General features: G+C 36.5%; 1 protein-coding gene and 1 long non-coding RNA gene across 2 annotated transcripts in view; both read left to right on the top strand.

Moving 5' to 3' along the window:
• Positions 1-23,041, top strand: part of PRKN (parkin RBR E3 ubiquitin protein ligase) — a 680,335-nt gene that overhangs the window by 19,143 nt on the left and 638,151 nt on the right. The window lies entirely within an intron of this gene.
• LOC120751009 (uncharacterized) lies at positions 6,743-15,034 on the top strand. Its single transcript, XR_005700233.1, has 3 exons — positions 6,743-6,940; positions 14,580-14,645; positions 14,741-15,034. It is a non-coding gene; the product is annotated as an uncharacterized LOC120751009 (long non-coding RNA).

The raw sequence follows: 23,041 nt of genomic DNA, 5'->3' as shown, positions 1-23,041 counted from the left end.
ATTGACGTGGCACAAAGTAGTTAGTGAGGATTGGGTCAAAGTCAAGATGACCTTTTTAGTAATAGTGATAGACATTGGTAAGAAATAGTAAACAAGAAATACGTAGTAATTAGTATAAAAGATAAGGACAACCCAACTCGGGGGGAGACGTGAGGAATCCATGCAGCTGCGAACATCTTGTCGGACTCCGAGAAAATTGTAAGATAAGAAAAAATAAACGAAGTATGCAACCTTGAAAAATCTAAACCTGAGAACTCCGTCTCTTCCTTCAGCTTGGCTCAGAGCTGTGCAGGGGAGCAAAGGACCTTGAAACCACCTGAAAAATGGGGAAAGCCCCCAACATCATCTCTTACAGCACCTGCCACATGCCAGTACTCTCACTTGTCTCCCTCAGTGCGGAGCTGATTCAGGTGTTCATATTTTGTCTTTTGTTCTGGTTGTGAGGTTTAGCTATCTGAACTGGGCAATGTGTGGGCTATCTGAACTGGCCTCACTGGACACATAGTGAAGGATTTATCCCTAAGGCCTAATCTAACTCTGTCCTCTTTCAGTTTAAAACTATTCCCCGTTGACCTGTCACTACACACCGTTGTAAAAGTGACTCTCCATCTCTCTTTGTAGGCCCCCTTTAGGTAATGGAAGCTGCTGTAAAGTCTCCCTGGAGCCTTCTCTTTTCCAGTCTGAACATTCCCAACGCTCTCAGCCTGTCCTCCTGGGAGAGGTGCTCCAGCCCATTAATCATCTTCATGGCTCTCTTCTGGACTTGCTCCTGCAGGTTACATTCTTCCAGTGTTGGAAACCCCAGAAACTGGATGCTGTACTCCAGGAAGGATCTCATCAGAGTGGAGTAGATGGGGAAAATCACCTCCCTTGACTGGCTGGTCACTGCTTCTGAGGCAAGCTAGGAGTTGTTCCTGTAAGCACAATAGAAACCTGTATCACTTGACAGAGCTTTTCTGGGAGATGCTCCAAAGCCACAGAAGAATTTCTGGAATTATTTAAGCCTGTTTCAGAAACTTCTGTTTCATGTTCCCAGTACTAGGTGTAGTTAGCACTAGATTTCCAGACACCTGCAGAGAATTTGAAATGCAAAATGAGTAAATAGCAAATTAAATTAAATGCTCTTCTTGAAGGATACAAATGGAACAGTAGAGAAGCACTCCTAATTTTTACTGTTGCTTTGTTGAGTCATATGCTGCTTAGCACTTGTAAAATTAAGGATAAAAATATCTTTTTAACCTGTAAGATTTTTTTTTCAATATGGAGCTAGTAAGAGCCTGCATAGGATTGAATGAGTATCCAGCCATGCTAGTAGTCTGACTTCAGATACTGATGTGTTTATTAAATATTTGTTAAAAAGTTCTACAGTTTTTAATTAAATAATTGAATAATAATCTACTATTGAGGCGGTCTTTGCACTACCCTGACTTTGGTTCTTACAGTAGTAGACTTTTCATTCATTGTGGCTGTGGCTTATAGTAGAAGGAATTATTTAAATCTTTGTATCCTTGCTCTCTTTTCATTCAGTTTATGATTCAATATAAAATTCAGTTTATTTTGTTGCTTTTCTTTGGCATTAGTGGCTATTGGGATTTCTGCATTTTGCATGTGTTTTCTAAAATAATTAATGCATTAATCTTCTAATGATTTACCAGAGTTTCTTGTAATATCAGCTCAGAATGCCTTTGATTAGACAACTGTTTTTATCTTGTGTAAGTAGTGTTAGTATCTCCTCCTTTCTTCTCATATGGTCATGTAAAATCCACACAGATTTTCCTTTCTCCTAAGATATTAACCTAAAATATTTTTGAATTTTCCAATTTCTTAAATGTTTTTTCCCTATTGAAAATAATGACAATTCTGGCCTGGCTTTAAATGAGAGTTATTACGAGACCCGTTGAATACACATATTTGTATTGTGCTTTTAAGTTTTGGCATTTATCATTTTAGCGTGAGAAATTACTTCGTGGAATTACTGTTGAAAATTGGAATAGAATTTCAGGTTTTTTCTCTTAATCTCCACTTCCTGCCTTGCATTCAGCCCATGCCCTGGCTTTGTGAGCATTGATATAAACAGCCACGAAAGAAAGGGTGGACTGCTTTAAATCAGGATATGATGCCTGTATGAGCTAGTGATGCATCCTGAACTTATTATATAAGAACCCACAACAATCAGTATTTCTAAGAAGAAATAGAATGGGTAGTGATGGTGAGAATTTCTATGCCCTACAGGCTTTACACACCATGCAGCAATGAAGACAATTTAATATGCAAAAATACAAGCATATTTAAATAATGTTCCTTGGAAAGAAAAGAGCCCATTGTACATACATACACAGGGTCACTACAAGTTAAGTGAGCATATCTTCATATCAGGTGTTTGGAATTTAGTTAGGTCCCTGTGACAATGATATGCGTCATGCTGTGAGCAGTTAAAAGAAACTGGTTGTCTTATAATGAGATGGGAATCAATTCCTTAATACTAGTTACAAATTATGATGATTTAAAAAAAGTCTGTCAATATTCTGGATCATTTTGAATATTCTGACATATGTGCAGTAGCATTGTAAGGAATGTGAATTTCAAAGCCTCCAATTTTTAAGAAATTAATTTAGGAAGTACCTTTAAATGATACAAATGTTTGAAGTTCCTTTTTCCTCTAGGATTTCCCTTTTATTACATGAGAAAACATAATTCGAATATCCCTTTTTTGGTTTTGGCTTTCTTTTATTTTTTTCTTTTCCTTTTCTCTTTTAATAAAATTAATGCAGTTGAAACTGAAAAAAGACAGGTGCCAAACCTTTTTCTTAATTCCAGCTCAGCAGCCTGGGTGGTCGGAGTACAGGAACTTGACCCCTTTGTGTTGCTGTCTTGTGTGTTTCTCCCTTGTGAAAGCCAATGCAATCTGCAAAGCCAGCATAGATAAAGAGCCCTGGAGGGTTGTGGTATAGTAGTAAGACTGTTTTGTGACCATGTTCTGAAGGCAGACCGCAGGTGACAGTATTATTTACTTTTGTTGCTTGAGGTCCAAAGAGAGAATAAATTGCTATTGATTTTTGAGACATTACAGTGAGGTGTCTGAATGCTTGCAGGATTGTTGGGTGGTAGGACAGTCGGAGTCTGCATGGAGACTGCTTTGGAAATCCTTTTTTCCCCCATCGTGTTGGTTTGTTTTTTTCTTAGTTTTCAGAACCAGCCGCTAGAAAATTTTGTTGTTTATTACAAATATATTTTATCTCTCCAAAGAATAGAATTCAACAGCCATTTTATAACAATTTGAAATAGATGAATGGAGTTTGGAATACAGCCATCTGTGTACATTACTGTTAAGAAGGGAATGCTGAGCGTTGCATTAAATTAACTACTTCATTAAAGACATCTCTTTTGGAGGTATAACAATTTATAAGAAGAGAATCAGTTGTATGGAAGTGGAAATGATACGCAGCTAACAGTTTTCCCCACCCTCTCATCACAAAGCTCATTTTTGCGGACTATTCAGGTTTTACATAATTAGTCTACAGAGGTACTTGGCCAGTTGGCGGGAAAAGGAGCCCGCTACTTTAATGTTTGTTACTTTAAGATTTTATAGCAATGCTACACCGTAGTGACACCTGCTGGGAGAGATCGGAAGGAAACAGCTGAACGAAACTATGGCTGCTGCCTGCCAGCTCTTCTCGTTGAGTCCAGAGCGTGTTCCCGGGGTGGCAGTCCGGGACGAGGCGCGGTTTGTAGCACTCCTGGAGGACATCTGCTGTCACTCCTCTCCGAGGAGCCTGACTCCCGTGCCACATTCACCGAGTCTCACAGACTCACTCGGATGTCATCGTACGTTTGGATCTCCCGGCTGGGACTTAAATGCGCAGCACCAAAGAGCCTGGGTGGGTGTAAAGTAGTGATGGAGGGTATTCAGAATGGTGAATCCCAGGAATTAACCAGCTCCACTAATGGGGACTTAAACCAAGATTTCACTCTACTTTAATTGATCAAGATTTATGTGCTTGCTGTTCTGCGGTGATAATTTATGGCTGCATTCATACCTATTTGGCTGTTTACCGTGGGAAGAGGAATTTCCAGTGTAAAAAAGCTTTTCAGAACCAGCTTCCAAATATAAACAAACAAGCTAATTGATTCTAAGCTACAGCTTCCTCCCACCCGAAAGCCTGGAGTGAAATTTCCAAGACTCCCTACCAATTGTAACTTTCAGTTTTTCAAATTATGTGGAGAACTGTGAAATTAGCAAACATTTTTTGACAAAAGCAGTGGAAAGAGCAATAGGATCACGTACTTGTTCCTCAGCTTCTGTAGCCTCATTTTCGCTTGCATCTGTTATAGTTCTCTGATTTATATCTCTTGGTGTATTTGTCTTGAGATTTGCCTCAAAACAAGCTGGATACTTGAGCCTGAGAAATAGCTATCTGATTTCTGTCCAGGATACTGCCTCTCAGAGACGTCCTGAAGATTTATGTAAAGCAGTTCCCTGAACAAGAGTGCAAGGCTTTTCTCTGTTCTTAAAGCTACAGAAGCCTTTTTTGTTTCTTTTCAAATTCTCTGCAATTGTTTTTGCATTCAATTAAGAAAGTTCTCAGAAGTGACACCAAAACTCAAAGGGCTTCAAAGAGTTTCCCATAATATCCCATAAGCGCCCTCTCCTTGCTCTGAGAGCTCTGTCCTGATACAGGATGTTGGGTCTGGGTGAAGTCGTATTTCCCTTTGTAACAGTAGCGCTAGAAATTTTCTCCCTATTTCTAGGTGTACATATTATCCATCCATAAAAATTGTGTGAAGTTCAAGATTTAGTTAATTGCCATAGACAAAGAAAATACACTTTCTGGCTTCTGAGCAGTAGAGCTCTGTAAAAGATGAAAGACCCTGAAATTACCTCCCTTTATCTTTCCTAAGGAAGGGCTACTTGTATTTCCCAGACTGACAGACATTGAGCCAGCAGCCTCTCCATAACGGTGAAGCCATGTAACAATGAGGCTGTGCCAGCAAAGATCAATAACTGCCACTTAGTTGAAGGGTAACAGTCTGTTCCTACCTGAACCAGTAGTGTGCCCATGACAAATAATCCTTGAAGGTAATCAGATCACACCACTTGATTTAATTCACTTTCTGCAGAAGGAGTATTTGTTCAATGGACCACAAAACCCTCTGGTTTAGCGGGATTTCATAAATATTTGCTCATTCGTCTTATTCCACACTATTAAATTTTGTTTCTATTTCTTGTATCTAAAAGGTCTTGCTGTATAGCATTAAAAATAAGTTTTCCTTTAAAACATTCCGCACTTTAGCTCCCTACAGCAAGTCCCTAGCCTAGTAAGCACCAGCTTCCAGAGAAATGAAACTTAAAGGAAGTCCTGATAGTGTCATTTAATATCATCTGATGAGAGACTGGTAAGGGTCTGCTCCATTTCTGCTGCTCCTGGCAGACTCTTCCATCCAAGAAATCGTCTAGAGTTAACTTTCTGTGTAAGCTACTGGGCTGTCTTGTCCTGGGTTTTCTTGAGGTCTAAGAGAAAGTTCAAAAGTGATTTTGTCAGAGCCAAGCCAGCCTGAATTCCTAACACAGATGTTTTTTTGCTCTTTAGATTCTTCATATTAGATAATGAACTTCTAAACTTGTGTAGCAGTGCTCGATCTTTACACTTGTACTTATTTATCTAAGAAATATTTTACTTTGTAATATTTAACCTGTGCAGCAGCACAATAAATTTTATATTTCTTTCATTAAGTATAGTATTATTACTGTTTGGCTGTGCAGGTTATTGTCCTTTACAACACAGCACTTGGTATTAAATGAGTTAATGCTGTTAGTCTGCAGAGAAACTACTTTTATGACAAAAATAAAATTACTTTGAAAAAAATGTACTTTAATTGAAAACCCATTTAAGGGGTAAAATTATATTATTGATTATGATCAAAATGTCCCAGACGCTGATGAATTCATCAATTTCTGGTTTAGATGTGTTATAAATCTTTTAGTGGAGGCAGGTGAATGTGAATGAGGTGAATATTTTCAAATTATGGTGGCACATTACTTTTTAAGTATAATTTTTTTTGTTCTTTTCAATGTACCTGTGAATGGAAACAGATTTTTAAGGGCTGCACTAGAAAAGTAACACACAATGAAATGTTCATTATAAATCAAGCTGAAATCAAACTGGTTTATGCCAATAAAAAGTATGTTTAAAAAATCATGGCAAACTGTTTCAAAGATTGCTGAAAAATTATTTCAGTAGTTACTCTGCTAGGAAAAGCTGTGTATTAAACCAAGTGTAAACAATTAAGTTTTCAAGTATAGTCAGAAATTAGATCAGTATTTTTCATAGTATTTATTTCCTGCATTAATTTGAAGATTATCTATGATGAAGCTGCATTATAGAATAATAACATTGGTTTCTGTGGCAATGATAAAGTAAGAATGGAGAATACTCACCAGTAACTGTATTTTCCAATATGTACAGCCCGTTACTCTCCATAGGAAATTCTCCATGGAGTAGGTAGATCATAAGTTAGATATATTTTTGGAAGTATCTTACTTCTTCCTAAATTCCTGGAATAATTAAGCTTCTTGGTCAGGGCCTGAACACAGCTGCTTGACTTAGTTAGCATCAGTTTAAATTCAAAACACATGTGTGGCAGGAACCTTTCACACAGGCTGTGTGGGTGGTAAGAGGGTACAAACTGAGAGCCACAGGTACTGTTTGCAAGTACGGTTCTCTGTTTGCATAAATGTATCCCAAGCTAGGACAGGGAAGCTGGCCGTCCTACAGCTGAAGCTGGGATGACTTATAGCTGTACCAGATTTATGAGGTGTTAGAAACAGCTTCTTTTAAGTGCTAAGGCTGGTCCTTTTCCTGGTCCTCTTTACTGCTTAGAGCTTTTCCCTAGAAAAAAGTTATAGCTTCAGGATGACTATGGCCTGGAAATCAGCAGTCAGGTGAGTGCTCTGAAGACTACACCATTGTATAAAAGGAATGCTCTTACGTTTCCTCTAACTGAAGTAAAATAAATATCAGTGTCCTGCTAGCACAGTTTTGTGCAGTCATTTTTAAACTGAGCTGTGAGGGTTGTACTGTCTCGAAGAAAGGGTGATGCTCCTTATGGTGTGGTTTGTGATGGAAGCTACCTGCTTGCATTATTGCTGCTTCTTACCCCTGTAATGGTCTGCACTCTGTTTTAAAGGGTTTATAAGTGTGCTGCATAAACTGCGCTGAGAATCTGATGGTCGATTTGAGAAAAAGTTGACAACTTTTTTCTTTTAATTAGCTCAGTTCCTCATGTCCTAATCAAAAGAAAATCTTCTGCTGCAGTGTAGGGAGAGTAGCAGTTCTGTAAATATATGTGTTTGTAGTGTGAAGGTATAGATAGACTGTTTTTTATAATGAGGTCCTTTATCTATAACTTGTCTGCTTCACTGAAAATACTAAGCATGCAGTTTTGCTTTCTAGAAAACAGGTATTTGGTACACTTGAGTAAATACTAACTGAAGGATATTATAAATACTTGTGTGTTTCTCTGGTTTATTGTTTAATAAAGTGCTTAACTGACCACAGAGGAGGTGGTGTGCATTCTTTACTGCCAGGATATAGGAAGAAAAAGGGAAATAGAATTTTTTTTTTTTTTTCTTTTGATAAATGGAACTTCCTTCCCCACCCCTGCTCCAATTACTGTAGCTCTGTGAAGGTATTCAATTGCTGTCCAATTCTTAGAACAATAAATTGTAAAAATAAGATTACAAGGAGAAAGAATTCATATTCTCCATGGAACTCCTGAACATGCAAATTCATCTGTAGTCTTCTAATTGCTGCAGCAAATCCATCTGTATGTGGCTGTCCACATCAATCTGCTAATTATGCTAGATAGTCACGAATATCAAGGAGCTGGTAAGAACTGGCTAAAAGTATTTGACTGCTGAAGCTTAAATTAGAAATGAAGTTGAATGTGAAATCTAAAATGCATAAGTAAATAATAATAGTAATAATAATTTCCTGTATGTAATTGGAAAACAGGATGCATTTTAGTACAAGTCAGAGTGCCACTACCAGATAAGTGGCTTCAAGGATGGCTGTGTTTGCAGGTTTAGCTGTCAGCAGTATCACAGGTACTGTCCAGACTTTATTTTCACAATAAAACCAGCTATCTTCTATGTAACATCAGCTAGTGTTTTCAAAAAGTTGTATTATCCTCCTTTTGCTTTAAGAGGGATGCAAAATCTAGTGATGTTTTGGATTGTCTTGTTGTGTTGTTGGGTTTTTTGTGTGTGTTGGGGGAGGGTTGGGTTGTTTGTTTTGTTTGGGTTTGGGTTTTTTGTTGTTTTTTTGTTTGTTTGGTTTGGTTTTTTTTGTTGTTGTTGTTTTTTTGGGGTTTTTTTTCTGTGGGGTTTTGTGAGAATCAAAATGTTCAAAAAATATTTTTTTAGCATTTATGATCCTGGCAGAAAGAAGAAATACTTTACATGATTTTGGGGTCTTGATAAATCTTTTAAATTTAACTTGTATCTTCAGTTTTTTGAACTGGTTTTGAAAGTAACCTGACTCTTTGGGTTTGGATTGTAATCTATTGAAAGGACAAGGAATTACGTTGGTTATAATCATAGGCAGCACAAAGGTCACATGACAGGTATTGGGAGCTGCTTCCAGCTTTGTTCAGGGATTGGCAAAACAAAGTTGTGAGGTTATAAAGCAGCGAAGGTGTGGTTTAGTAGAGCTTAAAAATCAGGTGTTTCACTAACACAAAATAACAACTCTTAGTCATTATTGACTTGCATTGTGTTTGTAGCAGTGACCCAGAGGTGAAAGGCTCCACATCTCATTTCCAACTCTCTGAGCTATGCAGCCCTCCATAATTTAATTTGATGCACAACAATTATCAGGCAATTGATTTTTATTGATTGTGCTGTAGGATAGAAACATTTCTGTTGCAGCAGACAAGAACTTCTGGGATTGCCATCCACCCATATTCACAGTAAGCAGGGATACGTTTAAAGCTATGTAACTGAAGCTCTTAATGACCTTAGATATCAGTAGATAGAATTGTTTCTTTCTTTACTTATTGGGCCAGTGCATGCCCTCTGATCTTTCTTAAGTTCTTTGTACTCTTCTTGTCTTTTATTTTTGCTTTCTTTTGGTTTGCATGAATGCTTGCTTGTTTACTATCTTCTTTCTCCCCAAGACCTCTAAGTCTTGAATATTTTTTAGTATCTCTTTCCACCTTTCTTATTGGCATATTTTCTATTGCTAGGTCTTCCTTTTACGTACATTTTCTTTCTCTCCTTACAAATTTCTACCTTATTTGATGAACCTGTAATGCTGTTCTCTGTGGATCCCCTTTCCTAGTCTTTTGTCTTGTGATTCTCAGGTTGCCTTGCTACTTCTGTGAGAATTTACTTTTTTGCTTCAGCAGTTGTTGTCTCAGCCAGTGCTCATTTCACCCCCTTTGTACACCTGAATTGTACCTGTAGAGTTCTCTTCAGAAACCAACAGGACTAACTGTATGTTAGCGCTGCAATTTAACTCACGTGTGTAGTTGCTTATAAAGTGTGGGTGCTTCATCTGACAGGTGTTGAATTGAGACATGCAGATTGTTTCAGATATCAAGTACTTCAATTTATAGCACATTTTTTCTAACTTATTAAGAAGAAGAACTTATACAAGAGTGTATACCACATAATTTAATGCTGGGATATGATTTCGGACAGCTTCATTATAATGTAGCATAGATTTAAGAGTATAAATAAAGTGGAGGAAAAAAGAGATTTTAAGAGCTCTGAACTATCCTGAGCAGTTAGAACTATATTTGCAAAATACTAATTTATTAGGTTATTGCAAATACCAATATAACTTTTTGGAGTGGACTCACTGTGCATTGATAGGTGGTTTAACTCTCAATTTTAACATAAATTCCTACATGATCGCATTATTCTACTTGAAAGTAATTTAATTGCATAGGGCAAAAAAGTAACTGAAAATTAATCATAACACGTTAAAACTAAAAGCAAATGTTGAAAGTGTTTTTATATGAGGATTTTCAATAGGAGTTTTATTCTGAGTAATTGTCTTGGTCTATAGATCTTCAGCAACACTGTCAGTGAAATTAGTTTCACTGTTGCTCTCTGATAAAAGTGACCTGGAAATTCAGGTCATGAGTTTCAGTGTGGGCAGTAGAAGACAACTTTTACAGGCTACTTGTGGGAATTAATAAAGCTTTTGGAAGAGCTTCAGGAAGTCTTTCCACTGAAGCATTATTTCTTGATGCAGTGACTTAGGATACAGAACATTCTGCTGCTGATTTTTGTAGATTGTTTAATTCCTTGCAGTTCAAGGCAGATTGTTAAGCGCGGCTAAAATGTGTGCTAAGAAGATAGGGCTGACTAAGTTTCGTTTTGCCACCACAGTTTTTTGCAAACTGCTTTTGAACATTGTTGTAGTTGTCCTTTTAAATTTGATATTAGTACTTTTAAAACAAATTCCATCTTTTTTTTTTTTCCTTTTTTAATGATTCCAGCATGTTACACTGCAAACATACTGTCTGTTGCTCATTTTGCCTTTTTACTTACAAGTGGAAATAACTCATATGAAAAAAATGCAGAAACTTATGGCACTGATGAAAAGCTGCTCTATTATTCTATGTTACAGTGGTCATTTGCTTTGATAAATTAAACGAGCTTATTTACTAAATTTTTAACAGCTACTTTAAATCCTATCAGACAGATTTAGAGATGTCCTCTAATTCCCAGAATTTCAGAAAGGGTTTTGTATCCGTAGTCTGGAGGTTTTGTATGAGAGGAGAAAAATATTTGATGAGTGTAACACCAGACACATTTTCCAGTGTACAGTGTACTGTATCTAGTTAAGCTTGATAGAGTCTTCAGAAGTCAATAAAGACTTAGAGGGCATTCTGCCCAATGTCCTGTTCTAGTCCCCATTTTTGGGTCTTAATCTGCTGTAGTTATGTATCAGTCTTGCTCCGATGCCCCTTTCCAAGAAAGTTTTCTTATTTCATGACAGGCTGCAGCTGCACATCATTTTGGAAGAGCTTATGCACAAGACAGATATTCAGAGATAAATTCTTCCTCGGTCTTTCTCTGTGGTTTAGGGTTTTTCTGAGACAAAGTTTGAAGCTGCACTTTTATGTACTAGGCATTGGTAGCAATTTTTACTTATGTTTATCTCATTACCTGTTGAAGCCATCTATAGATAAAGAAAGCATTGACTGGGGCACCTGTTCTGTGTAAGAAGTGGCACCAGAGCAGTTAAGTAAAGTGATGTCAAAGAGAAAAAGAGGGAAAGCAATGAAATTTGGGAGAAATTAGTAGAATTGTAGAAACATCAAATATCACAAACTGTTAGTGTTTCCCAATGTATGAGTTGACTCACATGTAAATGAATGTTGGGTATAAACAAAGAAGAGGGATGTAGCATCCCATAATTTCTGCTTCTGAAGCACAAAAGCCTTGGGAAATTAAGCAATGTTACATGTATCAATAAAGGTTCATCTATATTTATTATAACATTCAGGTTTTCATTAGCTTGATTTGTGATCAGCAGCAAATCCAGCAAGTTAAAATCCCTTTTCTGCAGTTTAGGTGTAGATATCCTTAACTATTTTTCTGCAAAGCAGAAATGTGTCATATCGAAAAGAGTGTGAATGACTGGTTTAATGCCTAAAAATGAAGGTGATATAGGTAGGTTTAGAATAGGTAGGTAATTGTGAACAGAAGGGTAACAGCTATTTTGTGAGTTAAATAGGGGAAATAATACAGAGGGATGAAGCTTAGTAAAATATTAAAATATGTTAAAATAGTCATACCTAGCTTATTCAATAAAGGTAGAACTGAAGTAATGTCTTATGAGTGTCTGATACCAATAAGCATTGGGAACATTTATTTGATTAGTGTGTGAAAACAACAGTGTGTCACTTCAATCATTTTTGGTTGTTTTTCCAGTTTAAGCTAAACTCAACTTAAGTTTTCCAAGATTTCTTATCCCTTTAGCTATTGCAAGAAGATATATTTAATCTGGAAATTAATCTATTCTTAAACCACAGTCAGACTAAGCCATATAAAATGAGCAATGTCATCAGTTCCCTTTGAATACATGGCTTTCGAGAGTGATCAGCAGCCCAGGGTTTAGTCCAGCACATTACAGAACTGAAATCCAGCTCAGTTTTCCTGATGGTTCATATCAGACTTTAAAAAAAAAAGTCATGGCATTCAATGGAGTTGGATTGTTTTGCCTGCTCACTGACTACTGCAGAACATAAGGCAGTATTTACCACCCAAACTATTCTTACTACTGTGTTCTTGTAAGTATAGCAATTACAGTAACTGAGGTAAAGCAGCACAGAGAATCTTAAGACTATCCATAGTTAACAAAGCCTGCTGTTTTATTACACAATTCAAAATGGTCACCAAAGGAAGAGAGCTCATGTTCCATGATACAGAGCTCATATTTTCTTTGTATAGTATTTTCCTAGTGACTAGTATTCCTTCATTCAGAGACTTAGGTGTAGTAAATCCTAGGACACTTTTGTTAGGTTAAGGGTCTTGAAATTCTCTACTAGGACTCCTAAGCAGTGAAAACTTAATTTGAAATCGTTTGAGGGCAGAATGACAGATCAATGGCAAGATCAGTGAAGTGTCAAGGGGAGAAATCAATTTATAACAGATAAATCACTCATTATTAATGGACTAATTAAATAGCCTAGGGTAATCCTTTAAATGATTCCTAGAATACAGTATATTAATTGACACCACTGTGATGTTCTTTGAGTTATTGTTCCTTTTTCTCTATGTATTTGAAATCGAATTTTGCTCCGTATGTAAGGAGAGTTCAATTTTATTGATGGTTTATTGGTCAGTGAAGCACAAGTTATGGTGATTACAAGCACTGAACAATGGATACAGAGATGAAATACTGACATTGTTCTTATTTGATAAGTTTTCAATTTTGAGTCTTGATATAACATCAAATTAGTCATCATTGCACACATAGTTAAAAATATTTTATCTTAGTGTATTAATATATATTGCATATTAACTACTAAATCTATGGCCTTTTTGCAGTATTATGGCAGTCAGATATAATTACACCCTCAGGTGTCTGGGGCTACGTTTCACAGTTTGCACACACAGATGTACTTAAGCATCTGAAAAAGTAACAAAGAATTACTGTTTGAATATAACAAGTAGGATCATGAAAAGAAATACTAGGTCATTTGAGATAGTGAAGACTCTAAGTGAAAAAAAGTAATCCAACCTAAAACATAAAGGGATTTCTTTATATATGCTGAATGTGTTTCAACAATAAACAGAGAATTCAGTTACAGAAGGTGCTTTAATAAGGAATTGTAAACAAGTACTTTGCTATGAATAATTTCTGTAGAAGTTTTATTCAAGGCAAATTTAGATGATCATTCTTATCTTTTCAGGAAATGAAATCTCCCAAAAAGATAAATTGATTTAGATATCAATGTAGTTGTGTGTCCAACTACAAATCACTTCAAAGGAATCAGGCAATTGTACAAGATTAATTTCAAATTGTTTCTAATTCATTTTGTCACACTTTCATTAATGTATGTGCTAGCAATAATTCAAATAAATATTTGAAATAAGTAGCTGCCTGTTAATAATTCAATTTTGTGTTAATGCTGCTACCGGACATGCATTTTGAAGAAGTGTGCACATAAACAATTTCGTGTGGCTCATATTTGTATTGTGTATATGACTAAAATTAACAAAAAAATAGTGAGTAAAATAGTGTGAATTAGATTTTCTGTCAAAATATGGTTAACTTCAAATATCATCAGAGTATTTTGCTGTATATTAGTAACCTTTATGGAATTAAAATGTACTTTAAGCACTGTTATTTGCATATTTGCCCAATAATAATATATTGCCATTTGGGATCTTACATAAATAGACTTATTCAGAAAATATAATTTTCCAGCAAGTTTAGTTTTGGCACTGAACACTAGACAGACAATGAAAATATTACTGTGGTTAACATTTACTTTTATTCAATTAATGAATAATTATGAGGGCTTACTTTCCTTAAGTGCAGTTATCTCCTTATGTTTTTAGTGACTTGCTGTTCATTATGTTTCTAAATTAATAATAACACAAGCTGTGGAATAAATGCCATTTGGGATTACAGTTGATGATGACCCCCAGTCTGGCTCATCACTTATGATATTTCTGTCTTGTGGTTCTAAAGATTTTCAAAGTAATTGAATCTTTCCTTTTTGTGACTGATCTCCAAAGGGATTTTTCAATTCCCCTGTTGTCTCTTATAACCATAAAATTAAATTTTTTATCCCAGGGCTTCTGTGTTAGTAAAATTTCTTTAGAGAAAAATTAAATATGAAAGTCTTCTAACTGGAAACAAAACAGATTTACATTCTCTTTACTAGTCAATTCTGATATTAAAAAACCAGCTTTTATAAAATTATAAGCAAGGAAATACATTTGTGGGTTTATCATTTAAAAAAAACCAACAAATCCACAAAAAAATAAGTACATTGTGCTTCAAACTACTGGGACCATCATCGAGTACTCTGTATATTTTTGTTTCTTAAAGTGACATCTCCTTTAATGGTCCTGGAAGTTTTATAGAGCTGTCCAACTGATCTGCTCTACAAGACTGGTAGGATTTTTTAGTACTTATTTTAACCTCTAAGACAACTCAGTTCTGAACTGAAATGTGTTTTCTGAATCATATTCTTTCATTTTTAAAACCAGTGTCTAATCCTCTCTGTCAGAAGTGGGAGAGAGACTACATTGCATGACTTTCTTGGTCAGAACTCCCAGCTCAAATACCTTGTGTAACTGCAGCACTGCAATAATACCTTCTAAGCCCAAGTCATGGTGTGAGTTCATTGGACAGAAACAAGTTGGAGGTAAAAGTTCTTCAGTGCAAATCTCATATATTGGTGTTAGAAAACAAGGAGGGAGTATTTGAAAGAAAGGAGAAACAGCTTTCACTTTGCTGTCTTAAACTGAAATGAGTTTTTGATGGGCATAAAACAAAATTGAATAGGCTACTAAAACCTTGACAGCTGATTTATACAGGGAAGTCCTTATTTGGTCGAAATCAGTTTACCAACAGAACAAATGACACAAGACCTTTAAGACCTTTCTTCAGCTGGATTATATAAATAATCCTGAAAAAAGTCTCAATGATGAGATTATGCATGAGTTCATTCATTCATTTTAGTAGTACATTTTCAATTTTAGAACAACTATCATAATAATGTTATTTTTTGAACAGCTGAGGTATGCTAATTAATGCACTTTCAGTTCAACTTCACAAATTTTCCTTAATACATTTTGAATTTTAGATTATTTTTCTTGGACTTCTGAAATGGTATTTCAAAAATGTACTTCATCAAGGTTATGCCTCAAATAAATGATGAACTCTTGCCTCTCCTCAAGTTAGTGTGGAAGTTGCACTAGCTTCTTGTTTTCACATAAGGATTTTTAATGTAAAAATAAACACTGAATTGGGGTATTGGGATACTAGGGTTGATTCAGTCTGTTGACTTCTGTGCAATTGTTATATCCTATTTTTATATATATAAATATATATGTATGCTGCACTTCTGACCTTACAGTTCAAAGGTGAGATTTTAATAATCTGTTGGACAAAGCAAGCCATGCCAGGTATTGAATTGGGCATTAACATACTTGGCAACATGATACTCAACATTCCAAGTTAATTGGTTTGTTTAAAATTCAGTTTTGTAACAAAATGTGGCAGGTGCAAGAATATGCAAGGAAAATGATGTGTATGCATCTGGCGGGAGTAGTCAGAAAGAATAATGGTTATTGGGTGTCTTTCATAGTCATGTACAGCTTATAGGAGCATTTTCAAAGTTGGAGTCTGATCATTCAGATTTCTTCCAGATTGTCCTGTGAAGAGTAAGAGCCTGCAAGTTGCAAAGCTGCCTTTGAGTTTCTTTGGAATATCTTCCCTGAAAGGAAAAGATTAAGAATTTTTGTGAACTTTTATAGCGTAAAAAACAACTTTGTGCTTTTTCACCTCTTATTCTTCTGTCATCATTGTGATGGCTTTTGCATTGGCTGATTGTTGCCACTGCCACTCTTCTGTAGGAGCCAGTGCATAGGAAGGACGTAGCTGGCTGTTAGTCCATGGTTGTGCTTCATAGTTTCACCATGCACAGGGGTCTCCAGTCCAGGGATGAAATACTGTACTGCAAGAGTGGTACCACAGCTGCCTTGTAGACGTGTGGGTGAATCCAGCCAGGTATCAGCGTGACGCTGGGTCCTGTAGAGCCCACAGTCTATGAAAAGGACAGAACAGTCTGTATTTGGTCTTAGGAAGAAAATGCCTCACCTCTCAGGTGTTGTTGCTGTCTAGCACTGTCTAACTGGATGATGCACAATAAAACAAAGCTCTTTTCACAGGTGCACTGTGATAGGGCAGTAGGCCACAAGAGTGAGTTCTAAAAAAGAAGTTAACAAGTTGGGGAAAAAAATAATCACAAGAGTACTAAAACATTGGAACACACTGTGTGGGGAGGCTGTGGAATTGCCTTCCTTGATATTCATATCTTGACTGGACTCAGCCCTAAGCACCCTGATATAATTGTGTCTGCCTACGGCAGCAGTGTGGACTAGATGACCCACATAAGAAGGTCTCTTCGAGCCTTAATAGCTCTGTGGCTCAACCCAGTCTCCCCATCAGTCATGCTGGTACTAAGTGTCTGTCATGCTGTCAGACTCCTTTTTCTCCTCATCTGTCTCTAGTATTGGCCTTCCCTGCATTTCTCTGCAAAAAGACAGCTTAGAGAATAGTGCAGGAAGTGGCAGGACTAATCTATTCGTTCATACCTAAAATTCAAATGGAAAGGAACTGGAAACTTAATGGAAGTAAGACTGTGTGGTAGTTCAATCTTATTGATGGACAAATCTGTTTCAGAGGACTGGGCATCAAATGTGCTGTTTTAGCTGTTGATAGCACTGTGTCCATATCTTGGAAAGAATAATTTATTCTGGGCCATGGCTTTGCCAGACAGTTGCTTGGCTGCAATAACCATTTTCTGAAGAAGCAGGTGCAGTAAGGCTGCTGTGGAAATAGGCAAAATGAAGGGTGCGTCTTACATGCAGCCCCAATTTGTATACTTAAAGGTCAGCTGCATTTGTCAAGGTGTCCACTCAGGCAGCATTCTTTAGGATGGAAGATCATGGGCAACATGGATGCAAATTGTCTGGTTCAGCATCCTCAGCTGATTGGTGTATGGGAGCTGGATCTGCCAGTGTGCATCCACCCTCTCATCACATGGTTCTTGTGCTGGGCCCACTGGCTGAGCCAGGCATGTGGCTGGCCAGTGTGTACAGCACGTCTAGGCTCTGTTAGAGGCTGCACAAGCTGAGCTGGGAGAGTGGAACCCTGCGTCAAAGCCAATACACTCTGAAGGCAAACATAGCACACTATGTGACCCTTCTGTTTTGATGTTTCCCTTTGTGAAACTAAAATCACCTGACAGTCTGACAAATGCTGTTGGTAACAAGTTTTATGACAATGTCTACAGGTGAAAGTGGCATTAATATAAATCGTTATAGAATTTTTTGCATTCAGAGAAACTACCTTCTGCTGGTTTCTAAATTGATTAACCTGAAAAAGTATGTCTTTGTGAATGGAAAGGCTGGGATATGGGAGTATAAGATAAGAAAGTCTTGTGCTACAGAAGTGCTAATTGTTCACGTTCTCAAAAGCCATTGGGACATAGTGCTTATAAATGTAGTTTTCAAATACTTATCTATAACAGTGAACATTTGGCTTGGAGTGCTTTGTCACATGAATTTCTTTGAAGCCAGAAGGCTACTGATGCTCTTGAGCACCATACTCTTTAGGTAATATTTGCAAGATTGGGGGATTATAAATAAAGTCTTCATAAATGCAGATTTTCTAATTGAAGTATGAAAGTATTGTCCCAGAAGGGTGATGGCTTTGAACAGTAGCCATGGGGTGTGTGTGCAGTATGGAGAACAAAGTCAGAACACGATCTGATTATAACCTCCTGGCAGCAGCTGTTCAAATATTGTTTCTCCACTTCCATCACTGCAGAGTATTTGTCTCACAAATACAAACAGTTAAGTCAGTGGATCATCTTCTGTGCTAAAAATGATGACTGTTGGTAAGGAATGAGATGACGTACCATTCTTTTTTTGAACTGATGACTGTAATGTTTTCAGGGAGGCAATTGGCAAACAAGTGTTGTCTTGTTTGGTTATTCCGTCCAGACTTTCCATTGGTCCTTTGTGAAATGAAATCACTTTTCTGTCGTGAGACTAGTATGTTAGCAAAGCTGACTACTGCAAATCTTTCTGGGAAAGCTGGCTTAGAGGCTGCAGGGTCAGTTACTGTGCTGTGAGATATTTTGCATGTACTTGGTGAAATGTTGTCATCAATAACAAGACAAAAAATCTGCCATTTCAATGTAGATGTGAGAGGTATACATAAAAACCAATCAACTACAATAATACAGAATCATTCAAATGGGACAAAGCAAACTGCAGAGTAACAAGGTTCAGAAAAAACACCCTGAAAACACCTTTGTCTTTAAATAATTTTGAAGCAAACAAAAAAAATGAATATTCATGAAACTGTGAAACATTTATGGCATGAAATGAGGACAAACATAAAATTTTTATCATTTTTGTGGAAGCAATGGCTAGAAAGTAGTCTGGTGACAGATAATTAAACAATTAAAGACTTAAGAAGCGAAGAAGTGTATACAAGGAAGAAATGCCTCTTGACATTATGTTGTTAATTGGCTATTGCTATTAAGATGATTAGAAAACTGCTGAAAAAAGTATTTTACATCTATGTTGTTTCCATACTATATTTTAAGAAAATATTTCTAGTTTTTTGTATCTACTATTAAGAGTTTTCAGCTGCTTAATTGGAAAATAATTCAAGAGTCTACTGCATCTCTCAGAAAATATTTTGTGAATAGTAGCCTACAGTTGCACACTTTAAAATAATGAAATAGTTCTGAAAAAAACGCATTTTCCCAATCTCACTTCTTTCTTCTTTGTTTTCTAGAGTTAATACATTTAATTATTTATACAAGACTTGCATATAACAATGTTTTCACTTTGTATCCAAATTTGGCACATGAAGAGGTAGTAAAGGACCTGATTTCATTTGACTTCTTTGTTTTCCAAATATGCTTTGTAAAATTGTCTTCCATATAATTTTCATGTGTTTCTTCCTTTAAACTAGAGAATAAAAACGTGATTAACTGTAACTTGTAATTCTGAAGTAGGCTGCAGATAATGCATTTGAATACCAGTTTTCAAAGCTGCCGTGTTGTCATTCTGGCCTGGAAATTGTTTAAGGAGGATGAGGTAAATACTTCTGTATTGCTAGTAGTCAGGAAATTCAAAATTTTAACTATTTGGAATGGAAATTACTGAAAATTTCTTAAATTATTGTGGTGCCACATGTAAAACATAAAATAGTGAAACTGTGAGTGAAGAGCTGTGCTAACAGTTACAGAGGAAAAATCTTAATGTTATTAAGGCCTTTGCTTATGGCCACACTGAAATATGAAGTAATTCACATTACAGCTAGCAAGAGCTAGGAGCAGGCATTGAAATCTACTGTCATAGTGTTATTTTCCAGTACAGTAAGCTGAATTGCACATTGTTGCTAATTTATCACAGTTATTGCTTTGGCACAGATTTGATTAATGTTGGGGGGGTTTGTGTGTGTGTTGGTTTTTTTTTTTTTTTTCCCAACCTGCAGTTCTCAATGTTTTAAATTTTTGCATGTTTGCTTGTTTCAAATGATCGTCTGCATTTGAGGGAAAACTAAAGACAGTAAGAACACCCCATAATTATTTCACTTGTTGCATATTTCCTCCCTGCATTCCTCGGTTACTGCTCAAGAAAGAGCCACAAATTATTTTACTACAAAGAGAAAAACAGGGAAAGGGGTAGGGGTCAGAGCGTGTTCTCAGAGACACTTCAGTAGATTAGGAAATTGGGAACACCTGCCAAACTTGTGCTTTCCTAGTGAGGTGAACAGGAACTGTATTTGAAGGTGCCCTCAAATACCACAAGTCTTACAACATTCACATTGAATATAAGTTTCAATTCCTTGGCAGTATAGCTGCAAGGAACTCTTGAAAAAACTAATTTTGAGAGCTTCAGAGGAATAATGCAACAGCTTCAAACTTTGTCCAATATTTCTATAGGACACTTTTATTGCAAATCATGGATGTTTGTATATGGGTGTTTCAGATTTCCCTGTCTTTCTTCTTTTTCTCTGAGTTGCTGGGATGACTTCTTAATTCACAAAAACTGCTTAATAACAGAAGAGTTTTTACTTGTATTGTTAATAGCATGTCCTGAGTAGACGTGTCTTACTAAACAATATGTACAAGCAATGCCATCCAGGCTAGATGTTTGTGAAGTACTTGGCCAGAGCAAGAAGTGCTGTATTTCAGAGTATATTTAGTATCCAGTATATTAAAAATTGAGCTGAAATTAACTTCTAGCACTTAGTTCACCAGAGTTTCTGAATTAATTAGTAATTGATTTTGTTTTCAGTACAGAGGTACGCTACATTTTTTAACTTGTCTAAACATGAAAAATAACATAAACAAAAAAAATCTGCAAATGAATGCAGAAAGCAAATACAGTCTAAAATGTTAAAACTAGCATCCCCATAATGATATATTTAACAAATTTCATAACAACCACCTAGTGTAGTAGAATACGTATTTTTTTTTTTTTCACTAGAAACACCTTTGGTTTTAAGTGGGCATGTGTTAAGCGCCGTTAGAACTGCAAACATTATATGTAAGTCTGCAGGTATAAATTAAGGCAGCTGAAATGCCACTTCTGATAAGTGATTGTGTTTTAGCAATTAAAAGTGGGGGGTTTTAATTGTCTAAAAGTCATTGTCATATTTCAGTTATTTGCCTATCAATACTGTCTGATTATTGGTTGATTAAGCTTTACTTTGAAAACATTCCGAAAACAGACTTACTGGCATCAGAGGTCTAGCTGACTGACAAAGCTACTGCCTGGAGTATATTACGCTTTCTAAGATATGGACTCAAGTGTTATCAACAGCTAAAATACTGTGCTCTATCCCCAGCCCTCTGAAATAACCTATTTAGAAACATAATGCGAAGGTAACATGTCCCAAGATTTGAAAAAATACAAACTGAATATTTTAATATACTGCACAAGCTAGTTTGTGCAGTGTATTAAAATAAAATTAGTTTTTTACTATTTTTTTCTCAGACTCTGAGTTTCCCAAAATTTTTTCCTTTTATGCTTTCTATTGTTCATTTCATCCCATGATGCCTGATTATAGAACTCCAGGGTCATGATATGACCTGGAGGATGTGTTTTGTAGCATTTTACAAAAAAGACTAACTTTAATGTATTACTTGGCATAAAATTTTGTCCTAAGAGCCTTTAGAGTATGACACATTGCAAACCATAACAGTCTGTGCTATAAATCATGGAAAAGTCTTGTTCAAATTCATTGGCTGGTGAACAAATTAAATCACTCATTGTGCATGGCCAATAACATTTTCATACATTAAGCAGTTACAGTATTTATTTCTCTAGCGCTACAGCCTGTCATGAGTGTGTTGCTTTCAACAATGAAAGGTGACAGCAAATCTGCTTCTCCAAAATAATTAGCACATTCATCAGGGCATATTAAGCAATTCCAAATTATTTCTTCTTGTGGAGGATTTTTTGTGCAAGTGAGAATCAGCAAGTCATAAATCACAAAGACAGCAGAATGCACTTAGTACCAGCCAAATAGGATCTAAACATTTCCACCATAATGAAGAGTATTTTAAGTAAAATAGCAATAATTATTAAAAAAGAAATGATAGAAAGTGGTAGTGTCAGAATGCATTTGAGATATAGCAAAAATGACATTGCTGCTGGACAAAAGTGGTCTGTAAGCTCACAATTTTACTTTGGTAGCCATGTGTACGCTTTCAAGAAATGCATTGGTAATTGTATTGATGGGTTTATCCCTAGAGGCCCAATATAGCTACACTTGATTTCAGTCTTACAAAAATCTAATTTTCCTTCTCATGGAATAAGAAAATGAGAAGAAAGGACAGGAGGAAGGGATAAAACAACAAAACAGCTAGTTAACAAAAGCTTTATCATGTAAATTTGTAGGTTACTCAATGAAACAAATATTAGATCATGTTTTAAGTTAAGGCCTTTGGAGATAATTTAGTCCAACACCCTGCTTTTAAGCTAGAGTCAGTCAGATTGCTCAGAGTTTTGAAATGCTCTGAGGGTAAAAACTGCACAGCCTTCTTGCCAACCTCATTCCAGTGTATTCCAGTGTTTTACCACTCTTGTGGTATAATTTTCCCTCTTTCTGTCTAATTAGAACTTTGTTTCTATTTGTTGCCTTTTGTTCCATCCCTGGGTGCCATTGTGAAGAGTCTGGCTGCATTGTCTCTGTGCCCTCCCATCAAGGAGCTGAAAACAGCAGAAAGGTCTCTCCTGAGCCTCTAAAGCTGGAGAGAGTTAGTGGTCTCAATTTCATCTTTACAAAGTGTCTTCTGCTGGGCTTGGTCCTGCGCATCAAGTCTTTTCCAAGGCTGAAAACCCTCAAACTGGTCTTGGGCCTTTAGATACGCTCTCACGCTTGCTCAAGAGAGGGAAATAATCACTTTTCTGCATTCTGTTTTGAGTGTTGCTAATGCAGTCCACTAGGTCACTGGGTTTCTGGGCTGTGGGAGCACACTGCAGACTCGTATTCAATTTACTCTGCATCAGGAGCCACAGGTCCTTCCTAGCCAGCCTGCTCACAGACTATGCTGTAATTGGGTTATTCCATCCCAGATACCAGGCAAATTTACCTTTGTTGGACTTTGAGGTTCTTGTCAGACCAGTTCTCCAACTGCTTCTCCAGGCTGACCGTGTTGCACTTTGGCTACTCTCTGTGGCAGGATCTTGAGCATTTTCAAAGACAAAGCTCTGTGCTTGTGAGCAACTCTTCTGCACAGAATTACAATG

Source organism: Hirundo rustica, chromosome 3 (assembly GCF_015227805.2).
Source record: "Hirundo rustica isolate bHirRus1 chromosome 3, bHirRus1.pri.v3, whole genome shotgun sequence".
Lineage (NCBI taxonomy): Eukaryota > Metazoa > Chordata > Aves > Passeriformes > Hirundinidae > Hirundo > Hirundo rustica.
This window is presented reverse-complemented; position numbering and strand designations above follow the sequence as displayed.